Source organism: Pipistrellus hanaki (genome assembly GCF_964339955.1).
Source record: "Pipistrellus hanaki genome assembly, chromosome: 2".
Taxonomy (NCBI): domain Eukaryota; kingdom Metazoa; phylum Chordata; class Mammalia; order Chiroptera; family Vespertilionidae; genus Pipistrellus; species Pipistrellus hanaki.
In genome coordinates this window covers 64,939,556-64,954,310 of record NC_140504.1, presented here as the reverse complement: position 1 = coordinate 64,954,310, position 14,755 = coordinate 64,939,556, and positions in this window count along the sequence as shown.

The window sequence follows — 14,755 nt, the reverse complement described above, 5'->3', positions numbered from 1 at the left end:
TGCACAGTTTATGTTCAGTCTCTTCCTCCCTCCCTTTCTCCGATAGTAAATCCCTTTTCAGATAGTAAATCTGTTACTTAGCATTTTCTCATATCAATAATACCTCCACATGCCCAATGATACATTTCACACAAAAGACATTTCCAAATAGGTCAACCAGCCTCATCCAGGCCCCACCCAAGGCACTCACAGATCAACACCCCAGCGCTATACTAACTCAACACATCCAGATCTAAGCCTTCATCACTTGATTGAGCAGACCCTCAAGTTCCCGCAAAAGTTTCCAGCCATGTCTGAGAGGCAGCCGTGGGCAGGGACAGGAGAGGAGCGAGCTGTTTCGGGCCTGGCTGCTCCGGGCCTGGCCTCTGTTGCTCTGGTTCGTTCCAACAACCAGCTGCTCCGGGTCTGGTCACTGCCGCTCCCGACCTAGTTGCTCTGGACTTGGCTGTTGCTGCTACAGGCCTGGCCGCACCCGACCCGGCTGCTCTGGGCCCGGTTGCTCCGGTCCCGGCCGCTCCGGGCCTGGCCGCTCCCAGCCTGGCAGCCGCTGCTCCGGGCCTGGCCGCACCAGACCCGGCTGCTCTGGGCCCGGCTGCCCTGGGCCCGGCCGCTCCGAGTCTGGCCGTTCCCAGCCTGGATGCTCCAGGCTTGGCTGCTGCTGCTCCGGGCCTGGCCGCTCCCGACCCGGCTGCTCTGGGCCCGGCTGCTCCGGGCCCAGCTTCTCCGGGCCTGGGTGTTCCTGGACTGGCCTCCCTGGGCTTGGCCGCCTTCGCCTCAGGCCTGGCTGCCACTGCCCCAGGTCTGGCTGCTCCAGTGCTGGCTGTTGCTGCTCTGGTTCTGGCTGCTGCTGCTCTGGGGCCTGGCCGTTGCTGCTCCGGGCCCGGCTGCCACTGCCTTGTGCCTGGCCACTCTAGGCCTGGCCGCCGCCGTTCCAACATTCTGTCCTTTTTTTTTTTAAACCCATTTATGTTGCAATGTTGGCTGCTGAGTTGAGTTCTGACTTAGTCTTTGATTTTTCAAGATCTTCTTTGTATTCTTTCTTAAGTAATTTTACTATCTTTTGCTATCACTTGATTTCTTCACATTGCAAACTTCTTCGGTTTCTTCCTCCTTGTCCTGGGAGCTCAGCAGGTTGGCCTGTGGCACCCCTTTGTTCTCCGTGGGCTCCTGCGCGGCTTCAGCCTGTTCCTGGGTCGTCGCTGCCCAGTAAGCAGCCCCCAGCCTCGGCTCCATGGCCGGCGCTCAGCAGTCGAAGGCCCAGGGGCACGCCCCCCCCCCCCCGGGGGCCCCCGTCGCCCGACTCCTTGCTGGCGCCCGGCTGGCCGGTGTCCAGCAGGGGCTCCTGCTCCTCGTCGCATTCCTCCAGTCTGGAGCTTTTTTTCTCCTTCCCGCTAGGGGAGTCTAGCATCATAGTCAACAGACTGTCCTCTGCACGCAATGTACGCGACTCCGGGGGCTCCGCTTTTCTCCGCTCCCCTGGGATTCCGCCTCACAGCCCCGTCTCTCCCTGCCCGAGCCTGGGTCCCCAGGGTCTGGTCCAGAACTGGGGCTCAGCGCTGCCGGTTCTGGGGTTCAGTCCAGTCCGGGGCTTTAATTTCCTTCCTGCTAGGGAACGCCAGGCAGGCACCCAGCCTTCTCCTCCTCTCCAGCTGCATCCTCTCCGCGTGCAGCATGTCTCCGTACCTTAGGCTTTTCAGCTCCTCTGATTTTACTTCTAGTTTTCTCTTTCCTTCTTGTTGTAGAATTTTCAGTCAGTTGACTACCTTTAGCTCTGGGCAATGTCCACTCTACATTTTAGTTGTATTCCATTGAAATTGTTGTGTGCTGCTGCAGTTAGGTGTCTACCTGAGCAGCCACCTTGGATCCTCCTGCTTTCATTGCCTCTACTTTGTTAGTTTACTTTTTAACTCAAGGAAAAGGGATTTCTCAAATGGAGCTCGTTCTCTCCTCTTCTCTTCAATATTTGTCACTGTTTAAAGCCAAGCTATTTTAAGACACACTCCTAAAACTTTTTTCATCAAAGGTGTATTACTGAGAGCAGTAGAAAATAAAATCTTAACTCATATTAGAGAGTAGATGGTGATTAGGACCTCATTGAAAGCCACTCATCTACATAAATGTCAACTTCTCAGAAGTTTTACCACATGTATTCAAATTTGTAATCTGTTCCATAATATATGGTTAATGTTTATTTTACTATGAAATAACAGATTTGGCTCACTGGCCAGGAATATTTATTGATCTTTTAAAATAAAACAAAAAAAGTGACTCTAAAGAAGAGTGTACTACACTTATCCTATAGTTTTCTATCATGAAATACCACCTCAGAATTCTAATTTGAGAAGTACTAAGGAGATGATACAAGCAAATTACCAAGGCTCTCTCTCCCCCCCCACAACCCATAGATAATTGAACATTTTGTCTCCAAAAGTATATTTTTAAATGTATACCTAAGACAATTGTTCTCTTGGCAGGGGGAAGGGTGACAGGTGAAAGGATTTATTTGGGAAATAGAAGCACTTTTCAGCAGAGGGTATATCGGAAGCTGCACAGTTAAAACTTGGGCCAAGCACTTTTGTCTCAAAGAGGACATTGGCAGCTAGTAAGGATTCCCCATTTCCTGTCCTACTCCCTAGAAATGTTTTCAGTGAGAAATTGAAAGCTAAGGCACAATCTATTATGTTAACCGTTATCCACTTTTCATACATATAAACAGATATTTTTAAAAAATATTTTTTTATTGATTTCAGAGAGGAAAGAAGAGGGGGGAAGAGATAGAAGCTTCAATGATGACAGAGAATCATTGATCGGCTGCCTGCAGCACACTCCCTACTGGGAATCAAGCCCAAAACCCTGGCATGTGCCCTGACCTGGAATTGAACTGTGACCTTCTGGTTCACTGTAGGTCAATGCTCAATCACTGAGCCACGTCATTCAGGCCAGATATTTTCCCCCCCCAATAAAATACAACTAAATGGACAAAACAAAGGAGATGAATCATTTGGTTTTACATTAAGATATAAGTTTGAGATTATACATATGCATATCAAAAATAATATACATTTTGCTGCTACAAAGTTCTATTCTTTGACTACTTAATATAAAATTAGAGAATGTTGGGTATTGGTCAAGGTTCTCCAGAGAATCAGTCTGAATCAATAGTGATTTTTTTTTTTTATTGGTTAATGCAGTTAAGGAAGCTGGCAAGTCCAGAATTGTCAGGCTAAAGACCAGAGAAGAACCAATGTTGCAGTTCAAGTCCATAGGCCAGCAGGCTAAAGATTTGGAAAAGAGCCAATGTTGCAGTTAAGTTCAGTCTCTGAGATCACCTGCTGGCAGAATGTCCTCTTACTTGGGAGGGAAGTCAGTCCATTTGTTCTCTCCAGGCACTCAGCTGATTGGATGAGGCCCACTCACATCATGGAGGGCAATTTACTTTCCTCAAAGTCCACAAATATAAATATTATTCTAATCCAAAACATTTTACTGAACAATCCAAAAGAATGTTTGACCACAGATCTGGGCACAGTTGACACACAAATTAACTATTACAACCTATTTTAAGTTATTTAGATTGTCAACACATACACACATAGATACACATATGCATGCCCATGTATTTACACAGTTGTGATTAGAGCAACAAACAATGGAAAAAATAAAAATACTTTAATTCATGTGTTTTGTTCAGTATAGTATAAGAAAGAAGCTTAGTGGATTGTGGACCCCTAATTAAGTAAAATTGTAAGTTAGCTGCCAAGTTGATTTTGATTTAGGTGACACTGAGAAGCAATTCTGTTATTAGGTAGTTACCTGATCAAGCAAGCATGGAAAGGAGGTTTCTTGAGAGATTTTTGGAAACTTACATATCATAAAACTAATAAACAAACAAAATAAACAACCTAGATCTACATCAAATAATAATCTGAAAATCTAGTTAACTTCCACACAGCTGAGCAGGAAGTGGTGATTATTCATTTGTGGGTTTTTTTTGATAGAATTTAAGAAAACCCAGGGACCACATATTTGGCATCTATATGCAAAATCAGCTTACACCAGAATAACTCTGAATTCACTGTTTAACGAAATTGATTGCATTGAGGTACCAATTATCTGGCTGACTCTATTTAATGGATTGTTTTCAAAATGGTATGTAAGTCGACATACCTAATTTTTTTTTGGCCGGGGGTGGGAAGCTCCAATATGGTTTAAGTCTGTATCTAGTGTATAAATTCTAGGTAAGCCTTTCTATTTGAAAACTAAAGACTTTTTAACATTTTTAAGAGCTGTAAACAAACATCAGTGACCTGGACAATATTAGGAAACAGAGAAGATCAGAGCCTACATTTTCCCCGACTCACTTCCTGAGAATCCACATGACTCCTACACCTGGGATGTTCACATGTTCTACTGCAGCATCAAAACATACAGACTGTGGTGACTCTGAATTCTTCTGAAGTAGAAGGTGTTTGTTCTCAAATTTAAAGAAAAGCGTGTTGATTTGCCTTCTTCGTCTGATTGATTAAACAGCCCCACTATTTCAGTGAAAATGACTGGGAATTATATTCCCACTACATTCAGGTTCCCCTGAGACTTTGCTGAAAATTTGAGGCTCACCAGTGTCACTCTTTTTATTACATAAATAGGATTCTGCTAAGTTTTACTGCATTTTTATACACCCAGTCAACAAATATGCCAATAATCAGGCTAACCTTTTATTTTCTGTTTTTATTATTTTTTTTTAGAGAGGTAGAAAGAGAGAGAGATGGAAACATTAATGAAAGAAAAACATAGATTGGCTTCCTTCTGCATGTCAACTACTAGGGATTTAGCCCAGAACTGGGGTATGTGCCCTAACCAGGAATTGAAATGGTGACTCCTTGGTTGACACTCAAACACAGAACCAGACCATCTGGGCGAGGCTGACCTTTTCTGTGGTCTCTTGGACACTCCACCCTTTTAAATTGCTGTAATACTGATTTACATGGTTCCCAAGTGAATGATCCAATGTTAAATTAGTTCAAAGAAAAAATTATGTCTTTCTTCAATGAGACTCATGAGAAACATGGTTCTAATCTTATATATTCCACTTAAAAACCTGATTTAAAAAAATTAACTGATGAAGAGGGGTAAAATAACATTTATTGGGATATAGGCTTTGCTGTGCATGATACTAGATAGTTTATATATTTTATCTTATTGAATAACATAACATTCTAATAAGAAAGATCATGCAGGACCCATTGTATAGATAAAAATTAAGCTTAGATAGATTACATAGATACAGCTAACTAAGGTAAGTCTCAAATAGCAATTAGAACATCTAAACCTAAATCCTGGCTTCACCAATGCTAGATGCCACTTACCTCTTTGTGTCTTAATTTCCTCTTTTGCATTATGGGAACAATTAGACCTACTTAATGAGAGAAATACATAAGACAATACACATAAGCACTTAGAATCATGCCTGATATGTAAGTAAACAAGCAATAAAAATTAGCTATTATTATTAGCTTGCCTAAAGTTACATAAAATGTATACTTTTATTTTTTATCAATATAGTTTTCTTGATTTCAGATTGGAAGGGAGAGGGAGAGATAGAAACATCAATAAAGAGAATCATTGATCGGCTACCTCCTGCATGCTCTCTATTGGGGATCAAGCCCACAACCCAGGCATGTGCCTTTGATTGGAATCAAACCTAGGACTCTCCGATCCAGAGTCCAATGCTCTGTCCACTGAGCCAAACCAGCTAGGGCACATGCTCTTTTCTTTATATCAAGATGTGAATCCAGAATTCTTTATCCAGAACTCAAAGCTCTGCATAATCTAGCCCTCTTCCTATTATTTCATCAACTCTCCTCAAATATTCTGATACCTTGCATCATGTATTGACTAATTTATTCAGTTACTTAGCAAATACTGCTGCCAGCTTTCTTTGGCCTTGTCAAGGTGGAGACATAAACAACGTTGAGACACAGCCCCTTCATCATAGAGATTTAAATTTAGTAAGAAAGGTAAGTACCCACTGTATATATCCAGATAAATTACAGAGACTTAAATTCTAAATCATGTGTACATAGTGGATAGACAACTTATTCAGTCTGAGGGAGTCAGGAGAGTTAGGTAAGTCTCCATGAAGGAGGTGGCTTTAGATTTAGGTTTCAAAGAATGCATAAGAGTAATATATGCAATCATTATAATTATAACTTTTATACCTATTGTACATTTTATACATATTGTATATTTATACTATTTTTATCATAATATATTTTTATTATTACAGCACAAACTTTTTAAGGGCAGGATTTACATGAGATTTGTATTTGCAACTTCAACAATATCCAGAACAGTGCTTGATATGCAGCAAGAATTTGATGACTAAATGGACAGTTGAGGAGGGTGCCTGTAGGTGGTATTCCCAAGATTTTCCTTTTATTTTTGCTATAGATGGAATCTTTGTTTCTCCTGCCCCCTACCCCCAATTCATATGTTCTAACCTAATCTCCAATGGAATGGTATTTGAAGGTGGGACCTCTGGGAAGTGGTTAGGTCATGAAAGTGGAGGCCTCATGAATGAGGTTAGTGCCCTTATAAAAGAGACCCCACAGAGTTCCACAGCCCCTCCTGCCATGTGAGGACACAGCAAGAAGATGTCTGTTTGTGGACCAGGAAGCTCCTCTCACCAGACACTGAATCTGCCCGCACCTTGATTTTAGACTTCCCAGCTTCCAAAACTGTCAGAAATAAATTTCTGTTGTTTATAAGCCACCAAGCTGATGATGTTCTTTTATAGCAGTTTGAACAGACTAAGACACCTTATATCAGTGACAGGACAAAAGAGTAAGATGCAATATAATTTATCCACATGTTGTCCAGTAAATCAATAAGAGAACTGAATAAGAACTCAAAAATACTTTTCACTTCTGGTCTTTATTTTCATCCACACAGCAGACCCAATCTCAAAAGACATCCATCCTCCTGTGCCAATTCATTATAATTTAAGTAGGATAACTAATGGCTGGGCATACTGCACATATAGAACAAATTAAAAGTAAAGGAATTTCTTTTCATGTGTTGATTTCACTTATTCGGTTCATTTTCCTTGGATAGATCTAAAACATCTCAGCAACTGAACCAGACAGAGCATATATATCTCTCACACTGTTATCTCCAATGATAGTGACAGCCTGAATTAATTTTATTGAAAGTAATTTAGCATTGACTGGTTAAATATACAAACTATGCATCTGAAGCAGAGACACTGCCACACTCCTTCAACTTAGAGACAAAAAATAAATAAATGTTTGGAGATTGCATCACAAATTGGAACTGTCTTGGTAGGCAGCTCATATGTAAAAATAAAATAAATTATTTAAATTCAAAACATTTTATTCGATTCTTCACAGTGGCAAAAGCAGCTACATTTTTGCCTTCTGATCATAATGTCAGAAAAGAAGCTAATTATTTTTTAATAGACAATTTCAGGAGAGTTATGCCTTCTTGGCCTGACTCCTTTTTACTCCATCAAAAGTAAATTGAGCCGAAACCGGTTTGGCTCAGTGGTAGAACGTGGGTCTGCGGACTGAAAGGTCCCAGGTTCGATTCCGGTCAAGGGCATGTACCTGAGTTGCGGGCACATCCCCAGTAGGGGGTGTGCAAGAGGCAGCTGGTTGATGTTTCTCTCTCATCGACGTTTCTATCTCTCTATATCTCTCCCTTCCTCTCTGTGAAAAATCAATAAAATATATTAAAAAAAAAAATAAAGTAAATTGAAAAATGTTCATTGATTATCTTTAATCTAGGTAGTAACTATATAGAGAAAAAATTAACTTGTAGTACAGTTGAAGTGTTTAATACTTTTAAATACCATACTCTGACTCTCGGACATTTTTTTTTTTTTTTCTGAGATGCTTAATGTCTAACTCCTGATTCCGCCCCTTCCTAATGGGGAAAAAGGAATATAGTCTGGTATTTAAAATGTAGTCTTAAGCCTTGGCCAGGTAGCTCGGTTTGTTAGAGCATCCTCCCAATAGGTCAAGGTTGAGGGTTTGATAACCTGTCAAGGAAAACAGGAAGCAACCAATGAGTGCATAAATAAGTGGAGCAACGTCTTTCTCTCTCTTCCTCTCTCTCTCTCTCTCCTTCTCTCTCAAAATCAATACTTTTTTTTTTTTTTTTTTTTTAAATATAGCCTAAGATCACGGACTAGCATTGTCTGCTTGGACATGTCACTTAGCCCTATGGTGACTGAGTTTCTTACCTCTGAAATGGAAATGACAAAGGCACTGACCTTGGCCTCATGGGGTAAAGTTTGCATGAGATGAGCTTCTCACACATGATAGGCCCTCTACAAATACTTTTTTGCAGTAATAGAATGCATATATCTCCATTCTGATTTAAAAATCAATTTAAATATTAGAAGATTGCTTCATCTCATAAACATACTAGAGGTCCAGTGCATGAAATTCATGTACGGGGCTGGGGAGGGGGAGAGGTGTTCCTCAGCCCAGCCTGCACCCTCTCCAATCTGGGACCTCTCGAAGAATGTCTGAATGCCCACCGGGATCAGGTCTAAACGGACATCCCTCTCCCAATCCAGGACTGCTGGCTCCCAACTGCTCACCAGTCTGCCTTCCTGATTGCCCCTAACCACTTCTGCCTGCCAGCCTGGTCACCTTAACCACTCCCATGCCAGCCTTATTGATGTCTAACTGCTCCCCTGCCAGCCTGTTTGCACCCAACTTCTCTCCTCTGCTGGCCTGGTCACCCCTAACTGCCCTCCCCTAAAGACTTGATTGCCTCCAACTGCCCTCCCTTGCAGGCTTGGTCCCTCTCAACTGCCCTCTGCTGGCCATCTTGTGTCCACATGGGGGCAGGATCTTTGTCCACATGGGGGCAGCCATAATGTGTGTTGGAGTGACGGTCAATATACATATTACTCTTTTATTAGATAAGATAGAGGCCCAGTGCATGGGTGGGGGCCAGTTGGTTTGCCCTGAAGGGTGTCCCAGATCAGGGTGGGGTTCCCTTGGGGTGTGGGGTCGCCTGAGCGAGGGGTCTGAGGTGGTTTGCAGGCCAGACACGCCCCTGGAGACCCAAGCAGAGGCCCTGGTATCTGAAATTTATTTACCTTCTACAATTGAAACTTTGTAGCCTTGAGTGGAGGCCTGGGCCTGCCAGGGAGGGTGTGTGGAAAGCTTAGCTTCCTCCATTGCCTCTCTCCTGTTAGTCATCTTGGTTGGGTTTATTTACATACTTGCTCTGATTGGCTGGTGGGCATGGCTTGTGGGTGTAGCAGAATGGTGATTAATTTTCATATTACTCTTTTATCAGGTAGGACAAGGGCTACTGGTTTTTGTTTTAAACTTATAAATTACCCGATTATTAAAAAATTTCAACCAGAAAGCCCAGTCTACAATTGTATTTTAACATCTGAATTTCTCTTTTTAATTTACATGTCACTTGAGATCATTTGTCCTTGATGCAGCTCTTGGAGAAATGACCAATAATGAGAGGATAATAATAATAATAATAATAATAATAATAATAATAATAATAAAATCAGAGGCAAATCACTAAAAACTTTTTAGACTTCATTTTGTGTATAACAAAGACCATTGAAGGATTTGCTATGGAGGAGTAACTTGATTAGCTTTACATTAGACTGACGCTAAGCCGTTGGTGTCATTGTCCCAGATTATTTGGAGGAAGAACAAATGACAGACTGGGAAGTGAGTTTTGTCCTATATCCCAAGATTTTAGCTGATTGATCTGGATAAACTAATAAATGTCAAAGTGTTAAAAGAAAATTGTTCATAGAAAATCTATTTTTCCTCTAGGTAATATGTATTATAATGGTTGATTATTGGAGACAATTTTCTTCTTTCCCTTAGCAACTGTGGAAGATTTTTGGAAGCATATTGGGCTGCCTTCTTAAGATTTTCTTGAAATCTTAAAGAGGATGGGTTATCGAAGAACTTTGTATACATGCATATAAGTACAACCAATGGACACAAAACTCTGGGGAGGGAGGGTAATTATGGGAGGGGGGCAATGTTAAAATATGTACACAGATAATAATTTAATTTAAAAAATGTAAAAAAAAAAAAAAAAGAAAAAAAAAGAGGATGGGTTATATAAAAACCCATTGCTATTTGAGAAAATTTAAAAACCAAGAAAGATTCTGTTTTATATGTTCCAATCTGGCAGTAGAGTAAAAAATTATATTTGGCAAGTTATTCCAACTATCTTTTCTTCATTTGCTCCAACTGTACACTGGTATAAACAAAACAAAAACAGCCCAGTCAGCGTGGTTCAGTGATTGAGCATCAACCCATGAACCAGAAGATCATGGTTCAATTCCTGGTCAGGGCATATGTCCAGTTTGAGGACTTGATCCCCAACAGAGGGTGTGCAAGAGGCAGACAATCAATGATTCTCTCTCATCATTGATGTTTCTATCTCTCTTGCCCTCTCCCTTCCTCTCTGAAATCAATAAAATATATATTAAAAATAACTACAACAAACACATTGCTATTTTAAAAGGCTCAAATCTAAGCTATAACAGAGAGGACAGAGTCAAAGGTGATATCAGTTTCAAGTGTGGGTGTGATGGATAATGAAGACTTCCAGAACAGGAGAGATGAGCAGGAAAATCTGATAAGTTCATGAGGTTGGAAGATGACGTGTTTGGTTTTAAACATTTAATTTCATGCTCTATTCCCATTTTATTCTTCTATCTTTTCAGATCATATTATGCACAAACATGGATGTTACATATGGGAAGTTATGGACTCACTGTTGAACTGAAGATTTTTACTTAAAAAAAAGACAATTAGCTAGTGCAACTCTAGATGACAAAAAGCAAAACAGGCAAGATATCAAACAAGTAAATAAACAACAAAAATCCCCTTGTATTTGTAAATTGTAAAGTGCTTTCCCACCTCTTCCTTTTGTTTCTCATTTCACCAGTGATTAATTTTTAAAAATCTAATAAAATACATGACTATTTAAATATTAATAGGCTCAGTGAATAGAATGTCAGCCTATGGACCAAAGTGTCCTGGGTTTGATTCCAGTCAAGGGCAGGTACCTTGGTTCAGGCTGGGCTGAGGGACACATCCCCCCATTCAAGAATTTTGTGCACTGGGCCTCTAGTCTACACTAATAAAAAAGTAAGATGCAAATTGACCATATCTTCACAACACCCACCAGCCAATCAGAAGAGATTATGCAAATTGACTCAACAAAGAATGGCAGGTTAATTTGAATATGCAGGCAACGAGTGGCCAGAGGCGAGGCGCAATGCTTGTGCACTGCCCCAGCTTCTCTGGGTCTCTGGGCAACATGGGAAGGTGGAAAGGTAGATCCAGGCCAAAGCAAAAAGGCAGTTCCAGCTGGAGTGAAGGCAGTGCCAGCAGCCAGGGGGAAGCAAGGCCCATTCTGGCATGAATCTTCATGCATTAGGCCTTTAGTTATTATATTATCCAGCAAAAGTGTTCCTTAGTATTTATCCAATTAAGTTGAAAACTTAAATCCACAATAAAACTGCTTATGAATATTTATAGCAGCAGTAGAGGCCTGATGCACAAAGACCGATGCAGGAATGAGTCTTCCTTCCCCTGGTTGCTGGCACTGCCTTCGCTCCGGCCTGGAGCTGCCTTTCCACCTTTGCTCTTGCCCAGAGCCACCGTTCTGCCTTCCCACACTGCCCAGAGGCCTGGAGCGGCTGGGAGGGTGTGAACACCTGCATCCTATCCCACCACTCAGCACCTGAGTATACAAATTAACCTGAAATCTTTGTTGGGTTAATTTTAATACTCACTCCTAATTGGCTGGTGGGCATCATGAAGGTATGGTCAATTTGCATCTTTTTCTTTTATCAGTGTAGATTATTCATAATTGCCACAATGAGAAGCTACCAAGATATCCAATTGATGAATTGATAAACAAACTGTGGTACACATTCATATAGTGGAATGTTATTTTATATAATCAAGAGCTAAAATGCTAATTATACTGAACAGCAGAACGACCATCCATATTTCCTTCAAGAGGGGAAGCTGGGTCTCTGAGGGCAGGCCCTTGCATTAATTTCATGCATTGGGCCTTTAGTTCAGCAATTAAAAAAAAAAAATATGAACTATCAAGCCACAAAAAGACATGGAGAAACTTTAAATGTATATTGCTAAGTTAAAGAAGCCAATCTGAAAAGACTACATATTGTATGATTCCAACTATATAACATTCTGGAAAAGGCAAAATTATAGAAAGAATAAAAAGATCCATGGTTGCCAGGGATTGGGGGCAGGAATGAATAAATAGATGAAGCACAGGAGATTTTTAGAGGGCAAAACTATTCTATATGATACTGTAATGGTGGATATATAACATTGTGCATTTGTCAAAACACATAGGACAGTATAACACAGAGCGAACTTTAGTGTAAACTATGTACTTTAGTTAACAATAATGTGTTAATATGGTTCATTGCTTGTGACAAATATACCGCACTAATACAAGATATTAATAGGGGAAATTGTGTGTGTAGGAGTGGTGGACTATGGGAATCCCATGTCCTATCTTTACAATTTTCTATGAATATAAAGCTGTTCTAACAAATAAAGTCTATTATTTTTTTTAATGTTTATTATTGGAAGTATTACATATATCCCTCTTTTTCCTCATTGACCGCTTCTAGCCCACCCCACCCCCTGCCCCAGGCTCTCACCATGCCATTATCTATGTCCATTGCATATGTATGCATAGAAGTTCTTTGTTTGATTTATTCTCACTCTCTCACCCCACCTTCTCTCTGAGTCTCTTCCATGCTTCTGTATCTCTGGATCTATTTTGATCATCAGTTTATTTTGCACAATATATTCCACGTATAAGTTAGATCATGTGATACTTGTTTTTTTCTGACTGGTTTATTTCACTTAGCATAATACTCTCCAAGTGCTGGCAAGAATGTGAAGAAAAGGGAACCCTCATGCAATGCTGGTGGAAATACAGGCTGGAAAACAGTATGGAGTTTTCTAAAAAATATAAATATGGAACTGCTATTTGACTCAGTGATCCTACTTCTAAGAATATATTCTAAGAAATATGAGGCACCAATTAGAAAGAATATATGCACCCCTACATTCATAGCAGCACAATTTACAATAGCTAAGATCTGGAAAGAGTTCATATGCCCATAGATAGATGAGTGGATAAAAAAAAAGCTGTGGTACAAAGATGGCGGCATAGGTAAATGCCTAACTTCAGCCTCACACAACAATTAAAAACAAAACAAACAAACAAAAAAACCTAAAATACAAAATGGACATTATCCAGAACTACAAGAAAGTTGACTGAATGGAAATTCTACAACTAGAAGGAAAGAGAAAGCCAGAAGGAAAATCAGAGGAGCTGTAAAAGCCTAAGGTACAGAGACATGGTGTGCACGTGGAGAGAGGACGGAGCCGAGAGGAGGGGACGGCTGAGTGCCTGGCTGGCGTCCCCTAGCAGAAAGGAGATAAAAGCTCTGGACTGTGCTGAACCCCAGTTCTGACTGCACTGAATCCCAGTTCTGGGCGAGACCCTGGGGACCTAGGCTCATACAGAAAGAATCTAGGCTGTAAGGCAGAAACTCAGGGGACCAGCTAAAGGCAGAGCCCCGGAGTCACACACATTGCGCGCAGAGGACGGACTGTTGACTGTGCTGCTGGATTGCCCTAGTGGGAAGGAAACAAAAGCTCCAGATTGCACTGAACCCCACTTCCAACCCCACTTCCAATTGCACTGAACCCTAGTTCCGGGCTCATTGGGGGAGAGACTAGACTGTCTGGTAGTGGGCAAAACTTGAGGGCACCTTTCTCTCAGAGGTGCTTGCAGCGAGTACCAAAGCAGCGAGTACCAAACAACACTGAGGAACACAGACTCAGGAACTTCATAGGGTGGGGCTGACAGGAAGCCAAAGCTTTAGGCTCCACCCTGAAACTCAGCCCCATAGACACAGCTGATCCTCACTGCCAATTGGCCTGGAGGTCAATTCCTGCCAGTGATACCAACAACAATCAAGACTTAACTACAATAAGACTGTACACACAGTCTACAAAGGGATGCACCAAGAGTGTCCACCTCAGGTAACTGGGAGGCTGACCCACTGAACCATATAGGACACCTTAACACACAAAGCCACCCTACCTACTCAGGGAAACAGCGGAAATGCCGAGACAAGGAAACAGATCACAAACGAAAGAAATGGAGCACAAAAAGCGACTGGATATAGAGTTCAAAACCACGCTTATAAGGTTTTTCAAGAATTTCTTAGAAAAGGCCGATAAAATAAATGAGACCTATGAGCATATGAAAAGGGATCAACTAGAAATAAAGAATAAATTGTCTGAAATAAAACATATTTTACAGAGTCCTAAAAACAGAATGGAAGATCGCAAGAATCAAGTCAAAGATTTGGAACATAAAGAGCCAGAAGACACTCCTCCACAGAAGCAAGAAGACAAGAGAATCCAGAAAGTTGAAGATAATGTAAGAAAGCTCCGGGACAACTTCAAACGAACCAACATCAGAATTATGGGAGTCCCAGAAGATGAGAGAGCAAAAAACCGAAAACATACTGGAAGAAATAGTGACAGAAAACTTCCCCCACCTGGTGAAAGAATTAGACTTATAAGTCCAGGAATTGCACAGAACTCCAAACAAGAGAAATCCAAAGAGGACCACACCAAGACACATCATAATTAAAATT